Source organism: Schistocerca serialis, chromosome 6, assembly GCF_023864345.2.
Source record: "Schistocerca serialis cubense isolate TAMUIC-IGC-003099 chromosome 6, iqSchSeri2.2, whole genome shotgun sequence".
Taxonomy (NCBI): Eukaryota; Metazoa; Arthropoda; class Insecta; order Orthoptera; family Acrididae; genus Schistocerca; species Schistocerca serialis.
Window position 1 is genome coordinate 129,728,257 of NC_064643.1, and position 15,721 is coordinate 129,743,977.

At 56.9% G+C, this 15,721-nt stretch overlaps 1 pseudogene; it reads left to right on the forward strand.

The window, feature by feature from the left end:
* The first annotated feature begins 770 nt into the window (after positions 1-770).
* On the forward strand, positions 771-945 carry LOC126485566 (U2 spliceosomal RNA; annotated as a pseudogene).
* The last annotated feature ends 14,776 nt before the right edge of the window (positions 946-15,721 follow it).

Consider the following 15,721-nt stretch of genomic DNA (forward strand, 5'->3'; position numbering starts at 1 on the left):
TGATCTTCAAACACAACCCCGACCAAGACGTAACGCAATGATGTGGCTCTTGGGCCACACCATTTTCACGATCTACGACCTTTCCCTCACCGATGCTGTCTCTTTCATGGACTACCTGTGGAGCCAGCATCGCGTGGCGGAATCTGCTCGAAACTATACGACCACTTTTGCCCGGTTTTTGAAAGTTGCAATGATCCATGGATGTCAAACGGTGTTCCAGGTTGCCTAGGGCACCTTGTCCAGGCATTGCCTGGGCTTGCCCCTGGTTCTTTGCACCAATCTTGACTTGACTCACCTCAGATTCGCAATTGGAACAATTATTGCAAAACACTTTATTGGAAAATTAGGAATCATGCAATCAATCTTAGGAGCTTATTCCTTCGTTAATTCTCTGGGCGATGGGATTATCTCGCCAGTTTCATTTTCACTTGTGTGTGCTGCCGTCCCTGTTTTTCATTTCCTTTCATTTCTATCCTTCTTTCTTCTTCCTTTTTGGTTATCAAATCACTATTTCTTCACACCTGCAGAGCGAGGTGTCTTTCTGAGTCGAGTGTCGTCGCCCATTGCGGCATCGCAGAGTATGCCCCTCGCTTTTAATTTCGTTCCTGGCAACAAGTCTTGCTACTCAATGCACCCTGCTGTACGTGCTGCGTCGACACTCTAGGATGGCGGCAAATTTGGGGAGGACAAGGTAGGGCTGTAGGGGAGGAAGGAGGCCCAAAAAATAAAAACAAAAAAAAAAAGAAAACATAAATAAAAAAAAATAAAAAAAATAAAAAAAAAGTGTAGTATCTGTTCTTATCAGCTTAATATCTGATACGTCCTGCATCGCAGGACCAGAATATTAAACTCATTTTTGGCTCATGACGGAGTGCTAGGGGCTTGCTCCACCTCTGTCGCGGGTTGGCCCGGCATTGCAGTACCGCCGGGATCGGCCCACCTAAAATTAATTAAAACACAGACTGAAATGGGTTTATATTCTGCAGTGATGAGATATTCCGCTGGTGGCTAAACTTGTCGTAGTTGTCGATGTGCCCAGTAGTTAGCTGCCTACACACCACGATTTCTTTTAATTAATTTAAGATTATCTCAAGCATTTTTTTTTTTTTTTTTTTTTTTTTTTTGCCGTTAGCCGGACCGCTCTTGCAGCCGCATTACACTAGGCTGGTAATTTATCGTGGCCCAGAGCAGTGCCTTCGGATGCGTCGTTGGCGTCTCCTATGGTCCGGCCACAGATAATTTTAATTACATTTTTTGGAGTTATATCCTTAGCTCCTCGCGAACGTCGTCGTCGCCGCACGCACGCAGAATGCGTGTGCACACACACACACGTATGCAGTAGGCGGTGGACGATGCAAGCACTCGGCTAGGTGTAGCTCGCGCCAGCCTCGCGCCGATGTAGCTCGCGCCAGCCTGGAGCTGCTGTGGGGCGGACTCACGGCTTCTCCACTGCCCTGGCAGCTAGCGGCGTTCAAATGGGAGTCGCAGATTACTCTTGGACATGGACGGTAGTACTGGGCTGTTGACGAGTGCTCTCGTGAATTGTCGATCCTTCCTGTTCTTGCTTTTGCGATGTTTTCGACGGTCGCCTGTTGCCATATCGGCCCGTACCACCGTTTGTCACTCCCACAAGTGGAGCGCACACGCTGCAAGCATTTAGGCCCTTCCACTGCGGTTTTTCCTTCCCCCCCCCCCCCTACCTTCTATAAATTTCTCCAAATCCTTCAACGCCATGCTCTCCGCCTTGCCTATCGCATCCGTCTCCCCTCCCCCACGCGGATCCTGTATGATCTCATCCCCTTCCCCCACCTCCTCCTCCTTTTCCTTGAAAGGATACGGATCCTGTACACCTGCCGTAAACTTGATCCTCCTCACCCGCTCGTGTCCCCAATCCTCTCCCACCCCCGCCCACTGCCGCGCCTGTATTCCCACGTCCCACCCGGTCTCCATCTCTCCACCCTCCTTACCCTCTCCCAAGGTGGCTTCCGCCAGCTCCCCCTCCCTGATGATGTCCTCGTCCCCTCCATCTACCCCTCTTATCAACTTTGATCCTCCCCCCCACCTCCTGTGTCCTCTCCTTTAGGCACCCTCCCTCCCTCCCTTCCCTTCCCTCCTCTTTCCTTTCCCCCCTCGCTCCTCCCCTCTCCACTGGGCTTCCCCTCCCCCTTCCTCCCTCCCCCTCTCTCCTTTGCCCATGGCATCTCTGCTCCCCCCTCTCCCATTCCCCTTCCCATTCCTCCTCCTCCACCTCCTCTTTTGGCTGGTCCCCGGACTCGTACACGCTCAGTGAACATTCGCGCGCCGGAGATCATCGCCGTCAGTGTTTCGTGTGTGTGCCTTCGTTTGTGTGTAGTGTTGTTCGCCGTCACGCCCCCACCGTTCATGTGCCGTCGCCATCATCCATGTTCTGTGCACCCCCTGCGGGTTCGGGGGTTAGAATAGGCCCGCGGTATTCCTGCCTGTCGTAAGAGGCGACTAAAAGGAGTCTCAAACGTTTCGGCCTTATGTGATGGTCCCCTCTCGGGTTTGACCTCCATCTATCCAAATTATTCCGAAGAGCGAGCCAATTGGGGAAGGGCACCTTACATGGTGCACTGTATCCTTCATGCAATTAGACCTCTTGCCGTCTTTCTCGTCGTTGCGATGGTGTCCCGCTCGTTTTCGATCTCATGGGCGATTACCACGCTGCACTCTGCAGTGTTTCTTTTAACTGTGACGACGACCTTGGCCATTTTTGCACCTAAGATCCAGCACGGTAGCCAGTCCGTTGTGGTGGGGTCGCCATGTACCCTCTTGGTTGTAGCCCCCTGACAACACAGGGATCGCTCTACTGATGCCTGCGCCGTTCACTCCCCACGTATGCCAAGGAGTAGATGCCCATCTCCCTGGGGCATCGGGACTCCCGGCAATGGCCATCCTGCCAGGTGGCCTTTGCTGTGGCTGGGTGGCGCCCGTGGGGAGGGCCCTTGGTCGGAGTAGGTGGCATCAGGGCGGATGACCCGCAATGAAGCGTGGTACATCATCTGTCGCTGGCGGCCAGCCGTCAGCAGTCTCTAAGCGTTCGAGAGCCCATTTTAAAGGTAACGTTTATGACCCCAAATCGTTCCCCTCCCTCGCCACACCATGGGAGGAACGACAGGCATTGCGTGACACTGAGACGTATTCGCCCAGATATCTTGTCTGTACCAGAGCTGATGGGGAATCTTTTCTATCCGTGAAGCCTCAGTTCTTTGTAGAGCATTTAGAGGACAAGTTTGGGGAGGTGGAGGGCTTGTCCAAGATGCGGTCCGGATCGGTGTTGATAAAAACGGCATCCTCCGCCCAGTCGCGGGCCTTGCTCGCTTGTACTAAGCTGGGGGATGTCTCCGTCACTATCACGCCCCATAAAAGTCTGAACATGGTCCAGGGCATTATCTTTCACAGGGATCTGCTTTTACAGTCCGACGACGAGCTGCGCGCCAACTTGGAGCGCCGAGGTGTCCATTTCGTCCGCCGCGTCCACCGGGGTCCGAGGGATCGTCAAGTTGCCACCGGTGCCTTCATCTTGGCCTTCGAGGGTGACACGTTACCTGAGAAGGTCAAGGTGATGGTGTACCGTTGTGATGTCAAGCCGTATATCCCTCCCCCGATGCGGTGCATCAAGTGTTGGAAGTTTGGCCACATGTCTTCACGCTGTGCTTCCGACCTCGTCTGTCGCGATTGCGGTCGACCTTCCCATCCTGATCATCCCTGTGCGCCGCCTCCAATCTGTGTGAACTGTGGTGCGCACCATCCGCCTTGCTCGCCAGACTGTCCGATCCTGCAGAAGGAGCGGAAGATCATGGAAATAAAGACTATCGACCGCCTGACGTACACTGAGGCGAAGCGGAAATATGATCGGCTTCATCCGGTGCGCATGCCAGTTTCTTATGCCGCCACTGTCACTCCTTCTCCACTTCCATCCGCTCTGGTCACCTCTCAGAGTCAAAGTCCCACACCTGCCCCCTTGATGGTGGGGGGCACTAAACCTCCTGTTGCTCCTGCTCCATCTACTTCAGGAGCAACACCCCCCCAACCATCGGGGACATCAGTCCCCCCTTCCCAGCCGGAGAAGCGTAAGACTTCTTCGGCTCCTCTCGTAAGGAAGGGGTCCCTTGGGGACCTTCCTTCGCACGCTCCAACAGGTTCCAAAACCGACGGCCGCAAGTGGCTCAAACAACCGCCAGTCCCTGGTCGTCGGGACACACGATCATCGTCTGTCCCTGAGACTGACCCAGTGACGCCCTCCAAGCCTGAACCACCAAAGGCACAGCGCGCGAAGCAGCAGAAGAAGAAACTCCCCAAGGCTACCGACGTTGCGGTGGCACCCATTCCACCGCTGCCTACAAGCTCTGCGTCTGAGGACGAGGTGGAGATCCTGGCGTCCGCTGAGGACCTCGATCTCGCCAGTCCCTCTGACGCCATGGAAAGCACTGGCACAGGTGCTCACTTGGAGGCAGCGGGTGACCCAGTGGCGTAATCTGCCTTCCCTGTCCCGTCACGCCTTTCCCAGCAATGGCCAGTACCATCCTCCAGTGGAACTGCAGCGGTTTCTTCCACCATTTAGCTGAGCTCCGCCAACTTATCAGCCGTCATCCTTTCCTTTGCATTGCTCTGCAGGAAACTTGGTTTCCAGCAATGCGAACCCCCGCCCTCCGTGGCTATCGGGGTTATTTTAAGAACCGGGCAACTTACGAAAGGGTGTCTGGTGGCGTCTGCATATATGTCCTGAACTCTCTTCACAGCGAGTTTGTACCTCTACAAACAGCTTTAGAGGCTGTCGCTGTTCGGGTGTGGACGCCACAGGCTATCACCGTCTGCAGTATTTACCTTCCACCTGATGGTACTGTCGCGCAGCATGTCCTGGCTGCTCTGATAGCACAACTGCCGCCACCTTTTTTGCTGCTGGGCGATTTCAATGCCCACAACCCTCTATGGGGTGGGACTGTCTCCGATGATCGTGGTCGGGCCGTGGAGCATGTGTTGGCTCAGCTCGACCTTAGCCTCTTAAACACCGGTGCTCCCACGCATTTCAGTGTGGCCCATGGCTCGTTCTCGGCCATCGATCTCTCTATTTGCAGCCCTGGACTTGTCCCATCCCTCCACTGGAGAGTGCATCCTGACCTGTGTGGTAGTGACCATTTTCCCATCTATTTGTCACTGCCACAGTGTCATTCTTCTGGGCGCTTGCCCCGCTGGGCTTTCCACAGGGCTGACTGGCCAGCTTTTACTTCCGCTGTAACCATTGCGTCTCCCCCACAGGGTGACATTGACGAGGTGGTCCGTGTTTTAACCACGTCCATCGTTTCAGCGGCCGAGGCTACCATCCCCCGTTCCTCTGGCCTCCCTCGGCGGAAGGCTGTCCCCTGGTGGTCGCCGGAGATTGCTGAGGCTATTCGCGACCGTAGGCGGGCTCTCCAGCGTCATAGGCGGCACCCGTCTCTGGAGACCCTCATCGCCTTTAAGAGGCTCCGTGCCTTCGCCCGTCGACTTATTGCACGGCGTAAGCAGGAGTGCTGGGAGAGGTACGTCTCCTCCCTGGGCTCCCGTGTCTCGTCCTCGCACGTGTGGTCCCGTATCCGGCGGATTTATGGCTCCCAGACCCCTGTGGGTGTCCCTGGGCTCTCCTTGGACGGCGCTGTCTGCACGGACGCTGCCGCCATTGCTGAACGGCTAGCCGCGCACTTTGCTCAGAGCTCTGCGACTGCATCCTATCCCCCCGCCTTTCGCTCTCTAAAGGAGCGAGCCGAGCGGACGCCGTTCTCATTCCACACGCGTCATTATGAAACATACAATGCTCCTTTCAGCGAGAGGGAACTCCTCGCTGCCCTCGCCGATTGCCCTGATACAGCACCAGGACCGGACTGCATCCATGCGCAGATGCTGAAGCATCTCTCCAGGGACTGCCAGACACACATCCTCGCCATCTTTAACCGCATTTGGAACGAGGGCGTGTTCCCGTCGCAATGGCGAGAGGGTCTTATTGTCCCCATCGTGAAGCCCGGTGCGGACCCACTGGCGGTGGACAGCTATCGTCCCATTACCCTCACCAACGTTTTGTGCAAATTGCTCGAACGTATGGTGGGGCGGCGTTTGTGTTGGGTCCTTGAGTCGCGCGGTCTCCTCGCTCCATCCCAGGGTGGCTTCCGTCGGGGCCGGTCTGCAGTGGACAATTTGGTGCGGCTGGAATCTGCTGTCCGTACGGCTTTTGCCCGACGTCAGCACCTTGTTGCTGTATTTTTCGATCTGCGGAAGGCGTATGACACCACATGGAGGCATCACATCCTCGCCACGTTGCATGGGTGGGGTCTTCGTGGTCGGCTCCCGGCTTTTCTTCAAAGCTTTTTATTGCGCCGCTCTTTCCGGGTGCAAGTCGGTGCCACCTCTAGTTCCTCTTATATACAGGAAAATGGGGTCCCGCAGGGCTCGGTGTTGAGCGTCTCGTTATTTCTAGTGGCCATTAATGGTCTGGCTGCAGCAGTGGGGTCGTCGGTGTCTCCTTCTTTGTATGCCGACGACTTCTGCATCTCATTTAGCTCCACGACTACGGGAGTCGCCGAACGCAGGTTGCAAGTCGCCGTTCGCAAGGCAGCATCATGGGCTCTGGCTCATGGTTTTCAGTTCTCTGCTGCCAAGACTCGGGTTATGCACTTCTGCAGGCGTCGGACGGTCCACCCTCATCCTGAACTTTACCTCGACGGCCACCTGCTTGACGTGGTGGACACTTGCCGCTTCTTGGGACTCGTGTTTGATGCCCGGCTCACATGGGTTCCTCATGTTACTCAGCTGAAGCAAAAATGCTGGCGGCACCTCAACGCCCTCCGCTGCCTTAGCCACACGTCTTGGGGTGCAGATCGCTGCACGCTACTGCAATTGTACAGAGCCCTTGTGCAGTCCCGGCTTGATTATGGGAGCCTGGCCTATGGGTTTGCGTCACCCTCAGTGTTGAAGTTGTTAGACCCCATACACCACTGTGGGGTCCGGCTTGCAACTGGCGCTTTTCGTACGAGCCCCGTGGATAGTTTACTGGTGGAGGCCGGGGTTCCCCCGCTGCGGTTTCGCCGCCATCGACTGCTCGCCGACTATGCTGTCCACGTGCATTGCTCGCCAGGCCATCCCAATCGTCGCCTGCTTTTCCCTGCCATGGTCCTCCATCTGCCCGAACGGCGACCTAGGTCTGGGCTTTCCGTCGCTGTCCGAGTTCAGTCCCTGCTGTCAGACTTGGGTTCATTCCCTCTTCCGCCTCCCTTCCGGGTCCATGCACCTACGCCTCCCTGGTGTTTGTCCCGGCCGTCCGTCCGTCTGGACTTGGCACAGGGACCCAAGGACTCGGTTCCGCCTGTGGCCCTCCGTCGCCGATTTCTTGCTCTCCTCGCCTCATTTTCGGACTGTGAGACTGTCTACACTGATGGTTCCCTGGTTGATGGTCGCACTGCCTACGCCTTTGCTCACTCTGACCATGTTGAGCAACGCTCCTTGCCGGCTGGCTGCAGTATTTTTACTGCAGAGCTGGTGGCCATCTTGCGCGCTCTTGAGCACATGCGTTTCTGCTCAGGTAGGTCCGTTGTCATCTGCAGTGACTCCCTGAGCAGCCTTCAGGCCATCGACCGCTGCTATCCCTCCTCTCCTCTGGTGTCCTCCATTCAGGAGGCTGTTTCCGCCATTGCCCGTTCTGGTGGTTCAGTGGTCCTGGTTTGGACGCCCGGTCATGTTGGCATCCCAGGGAACGAACGTGTAGACAGGCTGGCCAAAGGGGCGATAGACGCCCCAGCTTTGGATATCGGCCTTACGGCTCGCGACCAGCAGCTGGTGTTGCGCCGTAAGGTACTTGGGATGTGGGCTGCTGAGTGGCGTGGCATGACAGCCCTGAATAAACTACGGGCTGTCAAGGGGACGACCGATGTGTGGCGTTCCTCCCTGCGGGCTTCTCGCAGGGACTCTGTAGTCCTCTGTCGGCTGCGCATCGGCCATACCTACCTGACGCACGGCCATCTGTTGCGTCAGGAGGATCCCCCCTTGTGTCGGTGTGGGTCCCGGCTGACGGTCGGCCACATTTTACTGGAGTGTCCTCGACTGCGCACACTCCGGCAATCTTTTAATCTCCCGGGCACTTTGGCTTTGGTTTTATCCGACGATGCCTCCATGGCTGATACCGTTTTAAATTTTATCCGTGGTAGTCCGTTTTATGGTTCGATTTAGGGAGGTCCTGCGCCTTTCCCTTTCTGTGTCTCTTGTCCTTGTGTCTGTTGCTGTTCTGGTGTGCCGTGAGCTGGTTGACTCTTTCCCATTTTTGATCTCGTGGTCAGTCAACCAGTCTCCGGCCATCTTCCTTTCTTCTGTTTCTTTCTGTTTCTTTCTGTCTGGTGTTCCTATGTCCTGTTCTTGTCTGTAGTGTTTGTTGCTGGATTTGTGTGCTTTTAGCGCCTGGGGGGACGTCTCCTCCCCCTTTGGTTTTTATCTGCTTCGTCGATTTCCGGCTCGCCTGATTTTGGAATGGGGGACTGATGACCTTCGCTGTTTAGTCCCCCTTAAACATCCAACAACCACCACCACCATGTTCTGTGCATCGTGTCGCCCAGTGTTAGTGATGTTTCTCGTCCAGCGTTAACGGCTCCATGTTTTTTCGATTTTTAGTGTCTCCATTTTTTTGCCCCACCGTTTTTACTGTCTACTCTGTGCCACCTTTATGTACTACTTGTTGTAACACTCAAGGCTGAAGAGCGGCGTATTGTGCTGCTGCCAGCCCGCCTTTGTATAAGGTGTTAAAATCACAATAAAGAAAAAAAAAAAAAAGGTTTTTCCTTGATCAGAGGGTTGGATCCCTTCAGTCGACGACGTCAGTTTGCAACGCCTGGGCTACTCTTAGGTTGTAATCTCCGTCTTCGACGGTTGTGTCTGTCTGTCTGTCTGTCTGTCTGTCAGTCTTCTTGCTGTAGCTGTTCGTCTGTCCGCCTGCCTGCTCGCTGTCCGCCGCCGCCGCCGCCACTGGTGCCTGCTGTCTGCCTGTTCGCCGCCGCCGCCGCCGCCTGCTGTCTGTCTGCCCGTCCGTCTGTTCGCCGCCGCCGCCTACTGTCCGCCCGTTCGTCTGTTGCCGCCGTCCGTCTGTTCGTCGCCGCCGCCAGCCGGTGGCCGTCCGGCTGTTCGCCGCCGCCGCCGCCAACCGGTGCCCACCGCCGCCACCGCCGCCGCCGCCGCCAGCCGGTGCCCACCGCCGCCGCCGCCGCCGCCGCCGCCAGCCGGTGCCCACCGCCGCCGCCGCCGCCGCCGCCGCCAGCCGGTGCCCACCGCCGCCGCCGCCGCCAGCCGGTGCCCGCCGCCGTCCTGACCCTGGTCTACGGCCGTCTTTGTTTTTATCCGTCTTCGTCTTCATCCGTCTTCGTCTTTGTCTGTCCCCAGTTTCTGTCCTTTCCTCTTCGTTCTGTTCGTTATTGTTTCTCCCTACCGTCATGTCCGCCCCCACCACCACTGCCACCGCTACCACCACCGCCATAGTTTATTCTTCCCCTTCCGCCGCCTCCACCACTATCACCTGGTGTGCCCAATCCCACCCCCCTCCTTCCATCCCACCTCTTCTCACTCTCCCTTCGCCCTCACTCTTTGTCGCCGCCTCTCCAGCTTCTTCCTCTCGCTCTGATCCTTTCCCCCTACTCCCCCAGCCTGTCACTGCAGCTCCGGCTCGGGTGGTGGCCCGTCGGGCCACTATCCATGCCCAGCTCTCCCCGTCGCCTTCGCCATCGCCGCCGCCACCGCCACCGCCCTCGTCACCGTCACCGTCACCATCTCCGGCGCCGACTCCGGCCCCAGGACCTGCCCCTCCCCACACATTCCAGTTGTTCCCATCCCCCACACCTCCTCCACCGCCGTCAAGCGCCCCAGTGGCACCCCTGCCTCCTCTGCTTCCAAAAAGGCTCCGCCTCGTCCTCCTTCCCCCACCCATGATGCCATGGATGTCTCCCCGCCCGTCCCTACCCCCTCATCCTCCTCCTCTACCCCGTCCTCCTACCACTACCCCCTCTCCCGTCCTGATCCCTCTCTCCTTGAAGCCCGGAACCTCACCCTCTTCCTTCGCCAGCATTGTCCTGGTGCCCCCATCTCCCTCCTCACTCCTCGCCGTGATTCGGTCCTCATCTCCTCCCCCAGCCCAACCCTCCACACATACCTCCTTTCCCGCATCCCTGTCACCCGCTTGGGCCCTCATGCCTCTCTCACCCCTGCTCCTTCGCCACCTCCCTCCCACCAACCCCAACCTCCGCGTCGCCCGCCGACTCTCACCGCCGTGATCACTCGGCTTAGTCCAGTGATCACGGAGGAGGAGGTGTTGGCGGAGCTTCAGGCCCATCCCCATTTGGAGGTGCGTGCGGTTCGCCGAATCCATAACGCTGCCGGCCCCACCCGCCTTATGCAGGTTTTTTCTGAGCACGCTCCCTCCAGCGACCGTCTCCTGAAGGAGTGTGCCCTCCTTTTTAACCAGCGTTATAAGGTAGACCCCTCCCATTCCCCTCCTCAATCCCTGTGCTGCCAGAGGTGTCTGCGCTGTAACGCGCACCCCACAGCTGAGTGCCGCAAGGCCCCCACCTGCCCGCATTGTTGGCAAGCGCACTTCCTCAGGCAGTGCCCAAACCTCCAATACCCTCCTTCCTGCAATACCTGCAATCTCCCCCAACCTACCTACTCCCAAAAGTGTAAAGCCCGACCCCCTCCTACCACTCCTGAACTCACCGTCCCTGTCCGTCTCCTGGACGCCCCCACCCCTCCTGGCAATTCCCTCCGTCCCCCCCCCCCCCACCGCTGAGGACATCATCAGGTTCCTTACCATCGTCCTCCAGAATGTTCATCCCTTTCAGCGCCCCCACACCCTCCAGCAGATCTCCCTTGCCGCCCGTTCCATATTCCAACTTAAGATGTACGCCACCTACTCCAACAAGCAGGCCCATTTCACCTTCTCCCGCCTTGACACCCTCGTCTTAATACCTATCATGGCGCGACAGCAACGTATCCTTTTCAACAACATCCGCTCCCTCCCCGCCAACAGGAACCTCTTCCTGCACACCCTTGCCACCCACCGCGTGGATGCCTTCCTCCTTAATGAAACCTTCCTCCAACCCCACCACACCATCCACACTTCGCCCTATCTCCTCCACCGCTTCGATAATCCCCTCCCAATTGCGCGTGGCAGAGTTGCCATTGGTCACCACCGCCAGATCCCCGTTCAGCTCCAACCACTCCTTCCCGACCCCAACGAACACCTGATCCTTAGTCTCTTCTTCCCCGGCCTTACCGTTACCTGCGCCACCATCTATGTCCGCCCCAACGCTCCTATTCCCTTCGAATTCCTCTCCCACGTCGATCGTACCTTCTCCTCCTACGTGATCGCCGCCGACCTCAACATCCATAGTCGTTCCGCTGCCCAGTTACGGCGGTGGCATCGGTTCCTCTCCACCCTTCAAGGCGACCTCGTCCCCATCCCCCAGCACACCCGTCCCGAATCCAACTCCACTCCCGATGTTATTCTCTCCTCCCCCAACCTCCTTGGTCCCCCCCTGCGGGTTCGGGGGTAAGAATAGGCCCGCGGTATTCCTGCCTGTCGTAAGAGGCGACTAAAAGGAGTCTCAAACGTTTTGGCCTTAATGTGATGGTCCCCATTAGGGTTTGACCTCCATTTTTCCAAATTCCACAGAAGTACGAGCCTTTTGGGGAAGGACACCTTACGTGGTGCACCATCAGTCCTCTGTGCCCTACGACCTTGGCACTCTTGATCGTCTTTGCGTCGTACCTGCACCCTCCATCCCTCATTTTGGGCATAGACACCTGATGTATTGTGTAAGTACCGCCCTTAGTGCGTCACCACCAGCACCTACGATCACTATGGACTACCCATGGCACCCAAAATCCAGCACGGTAGCCAGCCCGTTGTGGTGGGGTCGTCATGTACCCTCTAGGTTGTAGCCCCCTGACAACACAGGGATCGTACTGCCGATGCCTGAGCTGACACCTCCCCACGTAAGCCAAGGAGTAGATGCTCGTCTCTCTGGGGCATCGGGACTCCCGGCAACGGCCATCCTGCCAGGTGGCCTTTGCTGTGGCTGGGTGGCGCCCGTGGGGAGAGCCCCTGGTCGGAGTGGGTGGCATCGGGGCGGATGCCCCGCAATGAAGCGGGTGAAATCTCAATCTGGTGGTCGTCCGACCGCCAATGTCTCTAAGCGTGGTAAGGTGGAATTTAACGCTGTGACATATAACCCGAAGTCGTTCCCTTCCCTAGCCACACCATGGGAGGAACGTAGGGCTGCAGACAGACAGGAGCCGTATTCGCCACGATACCTTGTATGCAGCAGAACTGATGGGGATTCGTTTTTGGGGACTAAGCCTCTTTTCTTCGTGCACAATCTCGAAGATAAGTTTGGGGAAGTGGCATCTCTTTCCAAAATGAGGAGCGGGGCCATTTTGATACAAGCAGCTTCATCTGCGCAGTCCCAGGCATTACTCGCCTGTGAGAAGCTCGGTGACATCCCCGTCACTGTCACTCCCCATAAGTCCTTAAATTTGGTCCAGGGGATTATTTTTCATAAAGATCTTCTGCTACAGTCTGATGACGAGCTACGTGAGAACCTGGCACGACGAGGTGTACACTTTGTCCGTCGTGTCTTTCGGGGGCCGAAGGATAATAGGGTCGCTACCGGTGCTTTCATCCTGGCCTTTGAGGGCGACTGCTTGCCTGAGAAAGTCAAGGTCATGATATACCGGTGCGATGTCAAGCCCTATGTCCCGCCCCCTATGCGATGCTTCCAGTGCTGGAAATTCGGACACATGTCCTCCAGGTGCACTTCCAGCCCCACGTGTCGTGATTGTGGACGACCTCCACATCCTAATGCTCCATGTGCTCCGCCTCCCACCTGCGTTAACTGTGGGGAGCATCATTCTCCCTGCTCACCAGACTGTGCAGTCTATCAACGAGAGCGGAAGATACAAGAAATTAAGACCTTGGACCGTTTAAGTTACCAAGAGGCAAAGAAGAAATTAGAACGGCTCAACCCCACACCTATGTTGAGGAGTTATGCTACTGTCACACTGCCGCCACCAGCTCCTGCACAGACTCCCTTCTCTGTTGGCCCACAGAGAAATCAGGTAACGTCTGCCCCACCGCTGGGACAGGCCGCTCTCTCTTCCACTGCTCCCAAAACACCGAGTTTGGGAGCAGTGCGCCCCAAGCAACCGGGGACGTTGGTCCCCACCTCTCAGCCGGAGCGGCGACAGCCCTCTCCGGCTCCTCAGCCGGGGAAGCGACAGCTCCCTCCGGCTGCTCAGCCGGGGACGCAACAGCCTCCTCCGGCCTCACTTGTTCGGAAGGGATCCCTTGGGGGCGTCCCTTCCAAGGACTTCCCCAGTGTCTCACAAGACACTAGCCAGTGGCTGAAGAAGCCACCAGCTGCTGGTCGAAGGGCTTCACGCTCTTCCTCTGTTCCTGATGATGCGTCAGGAAAGCCCTCCCAGCATGACAACCCTCCTCCCAAAGACAAGAGAGAGAAAAGGAAGCTCTCCAAGAAGAATAAGGACCCAGTGGTTCCCGCACCAACGCTCCCTGTCAGCTCAGCCTCTGAGGACGAGGTCGAGCTCTTTGCGTCCCCTGATGACCTGGATCTCGCCGTCTCCTCAGAAACGATGGCCGTAGTGACGTCCGTCGCTCAGTCGGTGGCAGCATGTGACCCTGCCAAGTAATTTGCCCAGGACATAACCGTCTGCAGTGTCTATCTCCCTCCAGGTGGTACAGTCTCCCTGACCGAAATGGCTGCGCTTGTCGCCCAACTCCCCACGCCTTTTCTTCTCCTGGGGGATTTTAACGCCCACAATCCCCTGTGGGGTGGAACGAAGGTTACTGGCCGAGGCAGGGAGGTCGAGAATCTCATCTCCCAACTCGACCTCTGCCTCTTAAACTCTGGCGCCGCCACACATTTCAGTGTGGCGCATGGCACGTTCTCGGCCATCGATCTGTCGTTGTGCAGCCCAGGGCTTGTACCATCGGTCCACTGGAGAGTCCATGAGGACTTGTGTGGTAGTGACCATTTTCCGATCTTCCTTTCACTACCACAGCGTCACTCCTTTGCGCGCTCGCCTAGATGGGCATTTAGCAAGGCGAACTGGGACACGTTCTGCTCTGCTGCCACTGTTGACTCTCTCCCCCATGGTACCATCGATGTGGCGGTTGAGACACTGACTGCAGCGATTGTTTCCGCTGCGGAACGTACCATTCCTCGTTCGTTCGGGTGCCCCCGGCGAAAGTCGGTGCCTTGGTGGTCTCCAGAGGTCGCTGCCGCCATTAAAGAACGTCGGCGGGCTCTTCAGCGACATAAGCGGCACCCGTCTTTGGAGAACCTCATTTTATTCAAACGTCTCCGTGCTCAGGTACGGAGGCTTATCAAACGGCGGAAACAGGAGTGTTGGGAGAGGTACGTTTCCAAGATTGGTTCCCGTACTTCCCCCTCCCAGGTGTGGCTGAAGATTCGGCGCATCTTTGGATTTCAGTACTCTACAGGTGTCCCAGGGCTTACCATCAACGGGGCAGTATCCACCGATGCCGATGCAATCGCCGAGCATTTCGCTCAGCACTATGTCCGGGCCTCTGCGTCGGGGAATTACCCGCCTGCGTTTCGCGCGCTCAAACGCCGGGAGGAAGGCAAACGGCTTTCTTTCGCTTCTCGCCACCCTGAGGCGTATAACGCCCCATTTAGTTTGTGGGAACTCCAGAGCGCCCTGGCACAGTGCCCCGATACAGCCTCTGGGCCAGATGGCGTCCACAATCAGATGCTAACACACCTGTCCCCGGACTGTCAGCGATGTGTTCTTGCCATCTTCAACCGCCTATGGGGTGATGGTGTCTTTCCGTCGCAATGGCGAGAAAGTACCATCATTCCAGTGCTGAAGCCTGGTAAGGACCCGCTTACTGTGGATAGTTATCGGCCCATTAGCTTAACCAATACTCTGTGCAAGCTGCTGGAACGCATGGTGAGTCGACGGCTGTGTTGGCTGCTCGAGTCTCGGGGTCTCCTGGCTCCATGCCAGAGCGGCTTCCGTCAGGGCCGTTCCACCGCCGATACTTTGGTCCTCCTTGAGTCTGCAATCCGCACTGCTTTTTCCAGGCGCCAACACCTAGTCTCCGTCTTTTTTGACCTCTCCAGAGCATATGACACGACGTGGCGCCACCATATTCTCGCCACGTTGCACGGGTGGGGTCTCCGGGGCTCTCTCCCCATTTTTATTCAGAATTTTTTATCTGTTCGGACATTCCGCGTTTTAATTGGCACATCCCATAGTTCCCTTCATATCCAGGAGAACGGCGTTCCACAGGGCTCTGTATTGAGCGTTCCCCTTTTCCTTGTGGCCATTAATGGCCTTGCAGCAGCAGTAGGGTCCTCTGTCTCGCCCACGTTATATGCTGACGATTTCTGCATCTTTTTCAGCTCCTCCACCATTGGCGTTGCAGAACGTCGGTTGCAGGGAGCCATACGCAAGGCACAGGCGTGGGCCCTAGCCCATGGGTTTCAGTTTTCTCCTGCGAAGACTTGTGTTATGCACTTTTGTCGGCGTCGCACTGTCCATCCCCACCCTGAGCTTTATCTTCAGGATGCTAAGCTCAGGGTTGTTGACACTTACCGTTTTCTGGGATTGCTGTTCGATGCCCGGCTTACTTGGCTTCCACATATTCGTGAGC